The following is a 16521-nucleotide window of genomic DNA, read 5'->3' as shown; positions in this document are numbered from 1 at the left end:
ACAGAGATGTCCATTTTCTCCCAAGTTCATGTGTAAAATTTAACACAATCTTAATTTTAAAAACCAATTATTTTCTGAGGCTAGACAGGTTGATTCTCAAAAGTTTTTATGATGAAATAAACAGCAAGAATGGTAGACTGGGGGGACAGCTAGCCCCTATCAGATATTAAAATAGTGTGCTATTGGTGCATGAATAGGCAAGTAGGTCAATGGAGCAGCAAGTTCAGAATTTATCTACAAATAGAGCCAAGTACATACAAACGTTAGTGTATGCTTAAGATGGCATCTCAATCACTGGGGGAAGGGGTGGACTTTTTAATAAATGGTGTTAGGACAATCAGACAGCCACTTGAAAATAGATAAAATTGGACATGTACTTTATGGTTTATATCAAATTAAAAATTGAAAACTAAAAGTACTAGAAGAAAATATTGACAATTTCTTTATAACCCAAAAATGGAAAAAGTCTTTGATGACTATTACTAAAAATCCAGAAAATCAAGTGAAAATGATATACTTGACAACTTAAAGAATTTTTGTTTGCATAAGAATAATGAACACAAGCATGCCGCCTTTGGTGTAAAATAAAAGGTTAAATAAGAATACATATATGTGTATATTCATATTTGCTTAATTTTGCAAAAATCACAGAGGAAATCAGAAATTAATGAAATGGCTAACTAGCAGTGAGGCAGGGTGCGGTGGAGATGAGGTGGTAGAGACAAAATTAGGAGAATCCTCTGATAAACTTTTATTTGGGAGGAGGTATGTTTTATGGGGCCTGAAACACTCAATCTTGGAGGTTCTCTTTAAGAATATGTCACTTAGGGGCACCTGGGTGGCTCAGTCGGTTAAGTCAGCTCAGGTCATGTTCTTGCGGTTCGTGAGTTCAAGCCCACATAAGGCTCTGTGCTGGCAGCTCAGAGCCTGGAGCCTGCTTCAGATTCTGCGTCTCCCTCGCTCTCTGCCCCTCCCCCGCTCATGCCCTGTCTCTCTCAAAAATAAATAAACATTAAAAAAAAATTTTTTAAACAATGTCACTTACATGTGGAATTTAAAAAATAAGCCAAAAAATTAATAGCAAAAGATATACGATCTTTCTTACCTTAAGGAGAATTTTTTTTTCTTTTTTCTTTTCTTCTTTCTTTTTGTTGTATTTATGAGAGGATGGATGTTAGCTGAACCTATTATGGTAATCATTTCACAGCATATGTAAATCAAACCATTGTATGCCTTAAACTTATACAGTAATGTATGTCAATTATTTTTCAACAAAACTAGAAAAAAATTATAGGGAAAAAAAGAGTGTGAAGCGGTCCTAAGACCCCATTTGAGAGACTTTGCAAATTTTTGTTTAGGGATTAAATGAGATATCTCCTAGAATAATGCCTACACAGAATCGGCATTCAACAAATGTTTTTTAAAATGTCATTGACTATGATATGGCAGGAAGAGTAAGTTTATTCTACTATCTTTCCTGTCCTCATAATTTGCTAAGTAATACAATATAAACCTACAAAAAAGGAAGAAATAAAGTATAATTTCTGTGTTGAGTAGAGATTGGCCTGTATAAATATTATGATGACATTTTGACCAAATATAAAGTTTAAAAAATACAAAATTATGAATATAAAAGTGGGCATGAAAGTAGACATTTAATTAGAATGGACAAGTAGTAACAAATTATGAATTTTATATTTTATCTATCTTTAATTTTTTGCAAATTACCAATTTTAAAAAGCTGACAACTACCACAAGCATCACAAAATCCAGAAAAATAACATAATATTTCTATTAATTAACACTCTGACATGTCTATATGATATCATAGACTAACTTCTGGCTTGTATGTATTGTTGAGGAGGAAGAAATTTCCTTCTTTATCCCACTTCCGAGCATTATTCTCCCTGGTTTAGGAATTAAACTGACACGAGACAAATTAACAGGAAAAAAATCCAAAGTTATACTAAGTGTACATGGAGGCCCAATACTGAAATTGAAGCCTAAGGAAATGACCAAGGCAGGCAGATTTTATACACTGTAGACCAAAAGACAATACGTTTATAAGAAATTGACAGGATAAAGAAAATAGATGTTTGGGAGCTTTTAGTAAGAAATTCTAAATGGAATTCCGGCTAAGGTAGAAATTTAGAATAAAAAGTAACAAGGTTTATTTCCACAGCTTTATCAGCTTTAAAGTCTTCATCTCTAGTGATAAGGATGCCGTTTTACTTGTTAGCATAGGGAGGGTATTTTTCTTCTTTCTTTCTTTCTTTCTTTCTTTCTTTCTTTCTTTCTTTCTTTTTTGATTTTGGAAAGAACAGTCTTTATTATCTCTGAATCTGATTGTCTCTGATTAAAAAAATTTTTTTTTTTTAATTTACATCCAAATTAGCATATAGTGCAACAATGATTTCAGGAGCAGATTCCTTAATGCCTCTTACCCATTTAGCCCATCCCCCCTCCGACACCCCCTCCAGTAACCTTCTGTTTGTTCTCCATATTTAAGAGTCTCTTATGTTTTGTCCCCCTCCCTGTTTTTATATTATTTTTGTTTTCCTTCCCTTATGTTCATTTTTTTTGTCTCTTAAAGTCCTCATATGAGTGAAGTCATATGATATTTGTCTTTCTCTGACTAATTTCACTTAGCATAATACCCTCCAGTTCCATCCACATAGTTGCAAATGGCAAGATTTCATTCTTTTTGATTGTTGAGTAATACTCCATTGTATATATATACCATCTCTTCTTTGTCCATTCATCCATCGATGGACATTTGGGCCCTTTCCATACTTTGGCTATTATTGATAGTGCTGCTATAAACATGGGGGTGCATGTGTCCCTTTGAAACAGCACACCTGTATCCTTGGTTAATACCTAGTAGTGCAATTGCTGGATCATAGGGTAGTTCTATTTTTAGTTTTTTGAGGGACCTCCATACTGTTTTCCAGAGTGGCTGCACAAGCTTGCATTCCCAGGGAGGGTATTTTTCACATGAGAGATTTATTTCCTGCTTTCAGGGGGACAGAGGAGGTTTGAATGTCTTTATACTGGCTGTTTTCTAAGTAACTTTTACTTCAAATAATCAATATGCCAAAGGGGCATAATTTGGGGCAGGCTGCCCTTGGCCCCTACAATATTAAGTTCTGTTTCTTCCAGAACTACTTAAATACCTCATTCAAGGATAGACTCCATATGTAACATTCATATCATATTATGTTCTCTGGCCCTGCAACTTCACATCACATCACTGGGCGAGAGGCCAGTATTCACACAGGTCCTCTGTCTCCTGGATAGACAACCATAACTGTGGATGGAAATAACTGCAGGTATATAAATGTATACCAGTAAATATATCCCCAATTCAACTTTCCCTTAGCCAGATTCCAAAAATATGTGAGACTTCTCTAATAACATCTGACAAAGAGGTGTCACGGTGAATACAACTGGTACATAGTATACTAATACTGTATGTTGCCTTGGTAACTGAAATACTACAGGCAGAGTGAGGATTTTCTAAAATAGTGAACAACTTGGTAAAATTCCAATCAAAGCAAAGTACAATATTCCCTCAGTTTAAAAAAGAATTGCTCTTCTAGTAAATTTGGTGTATTACTAGAAAACCTCAGCTAAAACTGGACAAAAGTGTATGCTTAAATTTAAGTAGGTTTCACAGCTACATGAAAGCCCTCTGCCTTGTAGAATATCTAGCTTTCCTGAACCCCATGGATGCCAGCAGTATTCCTCTCCTTATTTAGTCATTGAGGTAACCAAAAAATTCTCAGTAATTTCTGAGATGTCCTATAGGGTCTGTCCCTGCCCTCCTTGGAAATCATTGCCGTAACCCAACCTTGTCAAGCTGATCTATTCTAAATCAACTTCACAAATCCTAAGGTGAACAAAGAGGACATTTCTTAAAACATAAGCAAAAGCTAAGAAGAATGTGGTGTTTCCCAAAGCCCAGGATCCTTATCTCATTAGTATAATATTCCCCAAAATGAACAGCTCACGCTTTCCATAAGTCCCTTTCTACTACACACAAGGAGATAGTTTTGTGAAGTATCAACACCATACAACTACTTCCAACAAACAATGATCGTGGCTTGTATATTAGAGTTCACACATTGAAAAGGCCAGTTAATCTCTTTTACCAGTCTTCTTAACTGCAAAATGAGAACAACAATCGCATGAGGCTCTTGTAAAGATTCATTGATTTAGTACTCAAAACAAGGCTGTTCCATGAAAAGGATGTGCAAAATGACCTCCAAAGGCCAAAGTATCCATAAGACTGAAGGAAAAGGCCAAGTCCAGTTTGATGAGAAATGGTTTTTAAGGAGACCAGTGAACAGAAGCATGTCTTGGGAGGCTATGGGACCAGTAGATCTCTACAATGTCCCCTCTTGTAAAACCTGCTTTTATGTAGTCATGCAAGAGTCATGGAAGATCGGTGGGGAGGGAATATTTGAGAATCATAGACATATCTCCAGAGCAGATCAAGGACTTTATTTTCCCAGGGTGTACTTGATGGTGTGGTTAAACAAAAAGAGAGAATGGGGGGATGCTGTGCTCAAGAACGCTTCAGGTCATGGAGCAGTCATCATGGCAGATTTGTCCAAGATGGCATCAGTCAGGTTCACTCAAATGCCTAGCACGTGGTAGGTGCTCAGTGTTAAATGTTTTTATTATGCTTTATTACAAGGCTTTCATTACTATAAAATAAGTTTAGTACTTCTTAAACATGAAGTGGAACATCTCATGGAATGCTCTTGGCTTCACATTGTCTGACAGGATTGAAGAGCACCGCTTTACCTGCTCATTGTAAAATGGACCCCCTCACCCACACCTCACCCCAAATTCAAGTAGGATCTAAGTTGACCCACAGAGCTCTACTCCCTGAACACCAACTCTTATTTTTCCCTTTTGTTAAACAGCAAATATTCAGCCAAGTAAATTCGAAGATATAATTGGCTTTATTAAAACAACTCATGAATCAGTGGCATCCCATCTAGCAAGTAGAGGAGAACTCTGAGGTGTCTAAAATGGAAGGTCTTTCTAGAAGGATAGGACAAGAAAGTTATTAGCAGAAGAAAAGAATAATTCCAGACAAAGTCACTTTCCCTCATGATAAGAGCAGAGGGTCTTATCATGCCGATTACCTTATTTTTGTTTGGGGGATGGAGAGGACCCATGTGGCAGATTCATTGGTGCCTATCAGAAAATTCCTGACTGGCCTATTAAAACTACATTTATGGGGGAGGTTGAAACTGCAACTGGATTATGTATTAAGCCCCAATTTGGGAGTTTGGACTAAGTGATGCCATTTTGGGCTTGTGGTTTCCTTTTTAACACTCTGATATCTGCTCACCAACCATTTGGGGCTCATTGACCTTTTCACTGTTTCTCAGGCCATTCAAGCTGCAAGGAGAGAAGTGAGGATTCATGTTTCATGACCCTCCATTCTGATCACTCTAGACTCCCTTCGCTTTTTTATCAAACTTGCACACCATACCCCAGGACTAGTTACATTCCATCCCTTGCCCACTTGGGGCCCAAACACCACCAATCTGACTCACTTTGGTTTACAATTATAACCACACACTCCCAGTGGGCTTCCAGGACTTCATCTACTGGTCTATCCACTCTTCCCTTTATTAAAAAGGAAACCATAGGCTCAAAATGGCATCAGTTAGGTTCAGGCCCCAACTCAGCAAACCAAGACAGTACTGAACCTGACTACAGTTTCCACCTCCTGTGAATGTAACCTTTAGCCAGTCAATGTAGAATTTCCAGGTCAATACTAGGAAAATTTACTGATACACCCCTTCTGCTCCCCTTTGAAGGACAAACCTTGCCTAAACAATGCATTCCTTGCTAATAAATTCCTTTCTTTTTTTTTTATGCCCTCTCTCTGCCTTTAAAAATCTTCATTTTGTTTTGCTCAGAGGGGCTCCCCTCTACTTGCTAGATGGGATGCTGCTGATTCATGAGTTGTTTTAATAAAGCCAATTCGATCTTCAAATTCACTTAGTTGAATTTTGGTTTTAACACCCTATCCTAGAGAACTATTTCATACTTTCTCTTTTCTCAAAATCCAATTGCCTTGTTCCTCTCCTGATTCTCAGAAGATGATCTTGAATCTATTATACCTAAATAAGAAAAGCAATCAGAAAAGACTCTCCCATGCTCCTGCTGGCAGCTCTACCCATCAACATGCACTTGAACCCATTGACTCTACTGTCCTTCCTTCTGATTGTCCTGTCTGTGCTACTGAGAAAGGAGAGCATTGCCACACCCCTTTGTGCAGTGGAGCCCCTAGCCATCTTTTATCCACAGTTGGACTTTGTTCCAGCAGGCAGACTCCTCCCGCTCCCCTACCTACTGTGTGTTTTATCCTCTCTAGTGGCTCATTACATCAACACATAAACGTGCTGAAATATTTCCAGTGTTAAAGACAAAAAACCCTCTTTGACCCCACATTACCCTCCAGCTACAGAGCTTTCCAGCAAAGCTCCTGGAAGACTGTGTTCATTGTGTCCACCCCCCCCCCCTTCTATTCAACTCACTTCTGTCAGGCATTTGTTCACCCATTAAATAGGCTTTTGTTGAGGTCACCCTTGACCCCCATGTTGGGAAATCCAATAGCTCATTCTCTATGGACTTCTTCCTCTGATCTCAGTAGACTTGACTCCATTGCTCACTCTCTCCTTCATGAATCCCATTCTTTGCTTGGCTACTCCTACTCTCCTTGATTCTCCTATCTGCTGCTCCCCTCGCTGGGTCCTCTTTTCTTCCTAAGCTCAAGGCTGGGATTTCACAAAGACTCTGTCCTCAGCTCTCTTCTCTATCTATAGAGATGGGGGATCTCAACTGATGCATGGTTATAAGTATAAATGCCATCTATATGCTGAAGTCTTCAGAAATGAACTCCCCCTTGGTCCTCCCCTGAACTCCAGGCTCATAGATCCATGGTGTACCTGGATGTCTGTTGGGTTCTCAAATTTAACAAGTCAGCCCCAGAACTTGGGGTACCCCACCCCCAGTCTTCTCCCTCCAGTGTTCATATCATGGTAGCATTAGGCTCAGCCCCGATGCCTCAGTTTCTCTTGTATCCCACATGTAATCCAGCCTTAAATTCTACCACCCCCTCTCCCTTCCTTCACCCCCTCACTCCTATGAAGCAACCTTCATGCTCTCCTGGACACTGCAATGTCCCAATGGATCTTCCTCCTGCCTTCACTCTACTTCCCACTCCATGGTCAAGTCTCCTCAGAGAAGAAAGGGACCTGCCCAGTTATGAGGTCAGATCATATAATTTTGGCAACCTTCCTTTGGCTCCATATCATAATTAGAGTAAAGTCCAGAGTCTCTATATGCTCAGACCCCTGGCCCTCCCTGAGTTCCCTGCCATTTTCCCCATCTTCATGCTCCAGCAACACTAGCCTCTTGCTGGTCTGTGTCCATACCAAGCATGATTCTGTCTGGACTTTCGCATTTGCTGTTTCCTCTTCCTGAAAAACCTGGCCCCAGATCTCTGTGGGGGTCACTTTTTCACTTCTTTCAGTTCTGTGCTCAGATATTAACCTACAGAAGCCTTCTCTGTGACTCTTTCTACAATTGCATTCTCCCCATTCCCTGTCACTCCTGACCCTTTTTTTACTTGTCTTCATAGAACTTATTTGCCACGATGTTTTAGAGTAATTGATTTAATGATTATCTGTGTCTCACATCTGTCTTTTTTTTACTATGTCTCTGAAGCCTAAAACAGTACTTGTCACATCACAGTCTGTTAGTAGATGGGGATTCAAAGTGATAGTGGCTTTCAAGCTGGGTTCTAACAACGAAATCCTTTCTCTTTCACATCAAGGCTGTATTTTGTGGTGATAAGGGGATGGGGTGAGGGTTCCAGTAAGCAGACTAGGGGTTGTGTGGTTTGAACTGCCTGCTGGTACCAAAGGAGAGAGCACTCACCCTTCCTTATCAGCTTACAAAGTTGAGAGGCAGAAGGGGGAGAGGATGTGGCTTAAGTTAGCATAACATGATTTTCTTCTCCAATCATACTGCTTGGGAAGACTCATGCCAGAAGGCACAGGAACCTACTTCTGGGATGCTGGCCTTCTTTCAGGTCGATCAGCAACTGATGAACAAAGTATAAAGGAAGATATATTATTGTAATGTGAAATAAAAACCAAAAAACGTGTTTTGATTTTGGTGTGTTATTGCAGTCATTTGTGATTAAGCAATTGCTTATGCATACCTGAATGTGCACTGTGATGGAAAGCAGGCAGAGCTGGAAGGCAAGAGACCTTTCTCACCTTCTGGATTCAAGCTGCTTCATAGTAAAAGTTACATGATAATTTAAGCACTCTGCAAATGTCAGAAGGCCATGCATGTCTGGGTCGTTGACCATTGTCTGGTAATAACATGTGTGACCATTTTTCAATTTTATACAGAATTTGCTTTTAAAGCCTTTTCAATATATAATAAATATGATATGATCTATTAGCGCAGAAACCACGTGAAATAGCAGGTATTTCATTTTATTGGGTTACCGGTCAATGTCTCACAGCTGAGGACAGGGGAGTGGGGAAGAATATAACATCAAGGTCTTCTGAAACTAAATCCAGGGCTATTCTCACCGTGTGATTATGTCACTAAAGTTCCCCGTGAAATTTTTATTGACTCGAATTCATACAGGAACAGGGGCAGGACTTATCTGGGGTGTTTGTTTGTTTGTTTGTTTGTTTGTTTTTTGAGACTCTAGAATCCATCTTGTAATAATAAAGCTCCTTTGTTGTGTCAAATCATTCTCAAGCCTCACAAGTGCTTAAGATTCCATCACCAAGGCTTGGGAATTGAGTGCAAAGTCTTTGTTATAACTTAAAGTATCAAGATGAGTCATGGTACGATAGAAGGAAGGAAGGTAGAGATTCAGAGATTGTTACTGTAAGTCAGTCTCAAAATATAGTTCGGACCTTACCATATTGAACTCATCCCCAGTACTGATCCCTTGTTAACTCACTTCTCTAGACTCCCAAGGAGACTTCCTCACAGCAAGGATAAGCCATGCTAGATTCTGACTGCTCCCCTGGCAGTGATGGTTTCAGTGCAAGGATAAGCAGAGTAGGGCTTTTCTCAGTGCATAGAGATTGGTGCTGAAAGCCCAGACAAAGGCCAGAGGGAAATAAACTCCTCTTATTTTAATGAGCGATCAGTTGGGGCTAGACACCTCCCTTGGACCTTCTAAGATGTGGGTTACCTGCCTTTGCATTTTATTAACTAGTGAGATGTCTGCTGACACTATGGACAAACACGTTTACCCCTGTGCCACTCTGAACAGGGAACTGGAGAAGCCTGCATGGCCATCATGGGTCGCCAAGGAAACACAGTTTCTAGGAGCTTGGAGATGACCAGGCTCAAATCCCTGTGCTGGATGGAGTCAAGGAAGGCTGCATATATGGTGAGGCATCTCTGGCACTTGAGAGGTGTTGAGGCTTCTGGGAGGTGTAGAGACCAGTGGGGATAGAAGTTGAGCCAGCTCTCGGGGAGCTGTTCGGAAAGGCTGCTCACCATAGACCTCTGAAGAGCTCTTGTGGATGCCAGGGAGTACTAGCAGGAAAAGCAGCGGAGGACACCAACTGCTGGCTGTTAGATAAAAAGATACTTACCCTTCCCCCATTGTTATTCCCAAACCCAAATGCCAGAGGAGTTAGGTGCCATTAAAGAGCAAGTGGTGGTGTCCAGACCCAGGCCACCTTCTCCCCTTTCCCAAGGCACCTCCTCATGCATGCACTTGGAAAAGAAAGAATGGTATTATAGGCCGCACTGTGTCCCCACCCCCCCCAAATTCATATGTTGAAGTCATAAACCCTGGTACCTCAGAATGTAACTGGATGTGGGCACAGGGTCTTTCAAGAAGTAATTAAAGTTAAATAAGGTCATGAGAGGGAGCCCTAATACTGTATGACTGTAAGCCTTATAACTAGAGGAGATTAGGACACAGACACAAAGAAGGAAGACCATGTGAAGACTCAAGGATAAGATGGCCATCTACAAGCCAATGAGAGCAGCACCACAAGAAACCAATCCTGCCAGCACCTTGAGCTCAGACTCCCAGCTTCCATGATCGTGGGAGAGCAAAGTTCTGTTGTTTAAGCCTTTCAGTCTGTACTTTGTTACAGCAGCCCCAGCAAACTCATACAGAGGGTGTGAGATCTAAATTAGAAGGGCAAGGGTTTAATCCAGGCTGGACTTAAATAACTTGGTATATTTAGGAAACGTATATCTGCCCAAGAGATAGGGAAGGGGAATTTGAAAGAGCACAGTTAAAATCGGGTAACTGACATGTAGCAGTTTGAGTCTTTTCAACCCCCCATGCGTTTGGACTATTCACTCCCAACCCCACGTCTGCCATCCTCCTGTGAATTGAAGCAAACACTGCTTTCTTTAAGGCTGGAGGGGAAACTGGGTCTCTGTTCTCTGCTAGTTCCCTTGTGAGAGGGCCCTGATGTCCAACCTGGGCTGGCTTGGGTGTCGGAGGTGCAAGGCGAGAGGGCCAGCAGTACAATGTCTCGAGCTCTTGGGTGATCCCCTGCTTTTTCTCTTGTCTGCTTTGAGAGCTGACCCTGGCCACTAAGGCACTTGAGTCTTTGGACCAGCAGCCTCTAGGTAGGTAAGGAAGCAGCTGTCACCTGCCCTGTCACCAGCTTACATAACTGCATAACAGACAGAAAGGGCTCTGCACCCTGAAATAAACTACCCACATTACCATGCAAGCACCAGTCCCCTAAATAGATTAAACATCGAATGTTATCTTGTAAGTTACCGACTTCTTCCTTGACTTTCTTTATGCTGACAACTACAGATATGTGATGGCTTTTGCAGAGATGTTCATTTTTTGGGGAAACCACAGTTTTATTAGTTTATTTTTTATTGAAGTATAGTTGACACACAGTATTACATTAGTTTCAGGTCACAATCTGGTGACTTGACAAATCTATTCACTAAGCTAGAGAAAACCACAGTTTTTGCAACATAAGCAGAACGTGGTGTGGTGTGTGCGTGCGTGCGCGCGTGTGTGTGTGTGTGTGTGTGTGTGTGTGTGTGTGTGTGTGTGTGTGTGTGTATAAAACCTGCATACTGCTCTCTGGGCTTCCCAGATCTGTCATTAATTCTGGAAAATCCTAGTCTCTTTTTTTCTCTCTGTTTCATTCTGGGTAGTTTCTCTCACTGTGTCTTTCGATTTACTAATCTTTTATTCTGCAGCATTGATCTATTAATCTCATCCAGTGCAATTTTCTTCTTAGGTATTATAGTTTTTTATCTCTAAAATTTGACTTCAGTCTTTTTATCCCTTCTGGGTCACTCCACTTCTCTGCATATGATGCTCAATCTCTCCCCTTTCCTCATGGTTTATCCTCATTTATTAGTCCTTTACAGTCCTTAGAGGAAGTGGCACTAAATTATACATCTTCAAATTGCCATGTTTGCCAAGAGCCCAGACCTTCTGATTTTGAATTAGGAGACAACTGATTGATTCGCTGATTTCTTGGCCAATGATAGAACGAAGAAGGGAGGTTGCTGACATTGCCACGAAAGTGATCCAGTGAGTAGAAGGGATTGTTTCCTCCTTCATGCAACTATGAATGACGCAGTCAAGACTGGCCTCCTGCTCCAAACCCTGCCACTTCTACAGTAAAATCACTTGGTCTTTAGTTGCATGGTGTCATTGCCACTTTTATAAAGTCACCCAGGTGGCCCAGTCTTGGAGAAGTGTCAAAATCCAAGAAGCACAGTCAATATATCTACAAGGAAATCCAAAATGACTTTGCCCTGTCTTGTATTTCTTAAATACCAGACAGAAACATGTTGACCACAGGGACACTTATGAAAAACTCACTTTCTAGCCCATTAATTGCTATACTTTTGTAGCTACACCCACAATTCTCTTTTCAAAGTAGCACGGAAAACACACCACCTGGTACCACTTTTAGACTTTTTGTCTTTTTTATACCCATTTCTTTCCAATTATGTACACCACCACCACTCCCCCCCCCCCCCAAAAAAAAACCAAGAGAATAAGTTGAGCAAGGCAGGAGCCTCCTCAGGCTGGTTAACTCAGAACCCTCTTCATGGTAAGGGCTGGGTGGAAGACCAGGGAATCAGAATCAGAACACAATTACATTTTCCCAGCCACATAAATATTCACAGTGGCGTGGTCAACTTCCTCTAATTCTGGTCCTTTGGAAGTTTCCTTCAGTCCTTTCATGATGATCTTTCTCCTGGGGCCTTCATGTTTTCATATTTTGTGCCCCATCCCAAATAAAATCCTTTTTAGTAAGTTAAATGTGAAGGGTAAGGCTAATTATCTTCCAGAGGTATTTGCATTTTTAGGGGCAAACCTTTAATTCAAGGTCCTCTATGCCCCAGCAAGCCTAGGAATGGGGCTGAGATATTATCCATCTCTAGAAGAAATTAGTCCATGGAAATAACCATCCACCAAGAGGCATATGGAGAACTCTGGCTGAGGTGCCCCAGGGATACATAAACTGGAATTAGAAAATTGTGTTAAAGGAGCAATGGTTGAGTTCCTTCTTCTTCTTCTTCTCCAGAGAAATACAGCTCCTGAACTCAAAAAAGCATGACATAACTTGGAAAGGGCCGCTCAGCATTATGCTTGGAGAGACAGCTTCTGCAAGTTGCTAACTGGTCAAATTTATGCACCATTTATTTTCATTTTCCTCTCATCCTACAGCCCTAGTGAGGTCATTTGATTCTCTAAAATAAATGAGGGATGAAGATTCATTTTGTCTTAATGTACAGAGAACCTGGATAAAAAACCTCCTAGGAATTAATATAAGGCAACCTGTTTATTGTTGAAGACACCATAGGGAATTAGATGCAACTAAGGGTAAAATGAAAGTTCAGAACTCATATCTTCAAGACAGCAATGAGCGGGAGACATAGCTATTTCACAAGTCAATTTAAAAGTAATTACATACATTAGATGCTTAGGGATGGAATCCTAACTGAGGCATGAGCTGCTCCTTATTTAAGAATGAGTATCTGCCAAGTATTATTCTGTGTTTTACAAGTATCTTTAACCATCAAAGTTATTGTACAAAAACAGGTGATCTTATCCTTCCTTTATCTATGAAGAACCTGAGGCACAGAGAGGTCAAATGACACCCCTAGGTCATATTATGGCTAAGTAGATCTCTGTTCCAATCCATGTTTTCTGATGTTAAAACATGGGTTCATTTGTCCCACTTCATTAATCCCACGTAATGAAATAACTGTTTTGAAGAGATAGTTATACTCTCATATTCAATGCGGCATTATTCACAATAGCCAAAACATGGAAACAACCTAAGTGGCCATCAAAAAATGAATGGCTAAAGGAAATGTGGTATATATAATGGAACATTATTCAGCCATAAAATATCCTGCCATTTGCAGCAATATGGATGGGCCTTGAGGGCACTATGCTAAGTGAAATAAATCTGACAAGGAAAGACAAATACTGTATGATCTCACTTATATGTGGAATCTAAAGGCACAGAACTCATAGAAGCAGAGTAGAATGGTTGCCAGGGGCTTAGGGGTGGAGGCAGTAGGGAGATGTTGGTCAAAGGGTATAAACTTTCAGCTATACAATGATTAAGTTCCAGGGACCTAATGCACAGCATGGTGACTATAGTTGATAATACTGTATTGTGTATTTGAAAGTTGCTATGAGAATGTTGCTTTCACCTTCTCACTATAATGACAACAAAATAGCAATTATGCCAGGTGAAGGATGTTACCTAACCTTATTTTGGTAAACATTTCAGATATATACAGGTATCAAATCATCACACTGAACATCTTAAACTTACACAGTGTCATATATTGAGTATATCTCAATAAAGTTAAGAAAACAGAAAACAAAATCTATGGGCTTTTGCCATTTTACCATCCCACTTTTTCTCTGGCACCTAAAGGTGGTATATTAATTTGATTCATGTTTTCATAATTTATATGAAATATATATATATTTCATTAATTTGAATCAAATATATTAATTTGATTCATGTTTATCAGAAAGGACTTCTAATTTCCTGTACCACCATTTAAAATTGTAGATTGCAGGATTTGGGGCTACGATTGATTATCCATGTTTTATTTCTGTTTTTGCAGCACATAGACTCAGATCTATGCTGTGTCCAACAATTTCTCAGGATTATGATAAGAATTACAATTCTATTAGTATCACCCAAAAAGAATATGATTCTTAATAAGAAACTTGACCTCTCAGGGGGAGAGTTGTTCTTCCTTAAGAATACTGGTGAAAACACAGGGCCAGTGCTTACCACTTAACATCTGAAAAGATGAAGTGTATTAACTCTTCTTCGACTACTGTGGAAGGAATATTTCATTGCACAGTATTTCCTGAATTTGTAGAAGCATTTTTCAGGCTTCTGGACTCACTTTAGTAATGGAGGCACCTTGATTCATCTCAAGCATATGGCCCTGAAAAATGACACTGTTGTTCCTAACTGCTGAAATGAGACTTTCTCCTGAGTGTTAACCATGGAAGAGGTCTGAACTCGTTTCTGAGGCTTCATTAATCGGTAAGTGGAATAGGAAAAAAATCTATCACAAGACCTGAGATCTTGCACAACTGCAAGATTGTGATTATTTCTTGATAGTTAAGATCCAGAAAAGAGAGATGGGCAACAGAAGATAATGCAATGGTGGGGGACCATCTCTCTACTTCCAGCCTTTCCTTAAAAGTGTGTAGATGTGTGGGAGCTGGTAAATGGTTTACTAACGCTGAATGATTCTATATGTACTCTGTTTTATTTTTCACCTCCGCACTGGGCTCATTTTGACCCTTCTACCAGGAATCCCTTCCTCAGCTCCCACGCCCCCTATACTCACCTTCCCCACCTTTGCTTGGCCAACTATTATCCAACTGGCCCACTCTTCCAGAAGCCTCCACCCATGTTGAGATGGTGCTTCCTTCTGTTTCAGTGCCCATCTTATCTGTGCACCATTGCAATATAGTATGTATGTGTTTCCCACACTGAAATGGGAACTAATTTGGGGCAAAGTCTGGGCTTCTGCTTGTTCTTTAAACACAAAGCATAGAGCTTAGCATGAAATAGGTGGTCAGTAAATATTATGAATAAATGACTAAATATATGAGTAAATCCATTACAAAGCTAAACACCAAAGGTCATTCAAAAATGTCAATCAAGAAAAAACCAACACAGTTTTATTTCTGGATGGGAAAGTGCCTGACCTGCAGGACACATGAGGCAGGGGCAATCTAAGGCTCTGAAGATGTGTCTTCTCAGGGACTGAGACCCAGGGAAACAGTTAGGGGCCAGTGCTCCAGCTGTTCTTCTAGGAAAAACTGAGACTAAGTGAGTGAACATGAAATCATCCAATGAGTTTCAACTGGGACAAGAATAACTTATAATAGATTTAGAATAAGCTAAATGTTGAGCGTGCCCTTAAAGCTTTTCTGGTTTCCTTCCCCAGCAATTTGTTCACCTCATCTCACTGCTTGCCACAGGCAGACTGACCTGCTGCCTTCTGCTGCTCTACAACACGCACTCTGTCCCTTGGCACATCCTGGACCCCACCTTGTCTAGGTGCATCGCACTCTGGGGACAAATGAGTCAGGGCACCAGGGATGACGGAGAGTTGTAGCTGGAGATTCATGTTGCCCAATGACCTTGATCCCAAGTGTGCAACTTCCCCCAAAAGGTCAATAGTTAACACCATGCCCATCACCCAGAAAGATATTAAAATCAGAGATAACTGTCATCCTAGCTTTGTCATAAACCTTAATAACAGAAATGCCTAATGGGGCTCGGGGTACTCCCCTTCAGAGAAAAAACATGGAAATGAAGTGAATCCAGAAAAGGGAAAAAAAAAAAAAAAAAAACAACTGACAATATAAGTATGCTGTCAAGCCACGCTTCTAAAACACATTCCAGAATGCACTGGTCCTTTGAGAGGTTGTATGAAAAATAATCCCAAATCAAATACATTTCGAACCCTGTGGATCATGTTCCTTTTTTGACTATTTATAATGTATTTCAGTTCGTTAAAGGTGTCAAGCTCTTTAATAAAAATTACTCTTGTTCTATGCAGTGTTTGCCAAACTGATTTAGCCATGGAATCTTGATTTCACATAAAAATCTAGTAGGACCCCAAAAATTACACTTTGAGAAATGATGCATCACCGAGACTAGTTTCTTCACACTGTAATAATGACTGCAAATAACAACTTGCAGTTAAAATCATGGACTTTGGGGCAAGTATATCTGGGTTCAGGTCAGTTTCTGCTGCTTAATAGCAGTGTGTCCTCAGGAATAAATACACAAATAAATGATAGTAGCTTTCATTTAAAACTGTATGATGTTAAGGGGCACCTGGCTGGCTCAGTAGGTTAAGCAGCCAACTCTTGATTTCAGCTCAGGCCATGATCTCACAGTTGATGAATTCAAGCCCCACGTTGGGCTCTGCACT

At 40.3% G+C, this 16521-nt stretch overlaps 1 long non-coding RNA gene across 1 annotated transcript; it reads left to right on the top strand.

The window, feature by feature from the left end:
* The first annotated feature begins 12121 nt into the window (after window positions 1–12121).
* LOC147582562 (uncharacterized) lies at window positions 12122–16140 on the top strand. The gene is made up of 2 exons (XR_015249285.1): window positions 12122–14609; window positions 15526–16140. It is a non-coding gene; the product is annotated as an uncharacterized LOC147582562 (long non-coding RNA).
* The last annotated feature ends 381 nt before the right edge of the window (window positions 16141–16521 follow it).

This window comes from Puma concolor, chromosome A3 (genome assembly GCF_028749965.1).
Source record: "Puma concolor isolate L17-30 chromosome A3, mPumCon1.1.hap2, whole genome shotgun sequence".
NCBI lineage: Eukaryota > Metazoa > Chordata > Mammalia > Carnivora > Felidae > Puma > Puma concolor.
The sequence above is the reverse complement of the archived record's forward strand: the minus strand, read 5'-3'. Positions and strand labels throughout refer to the sequence as shown.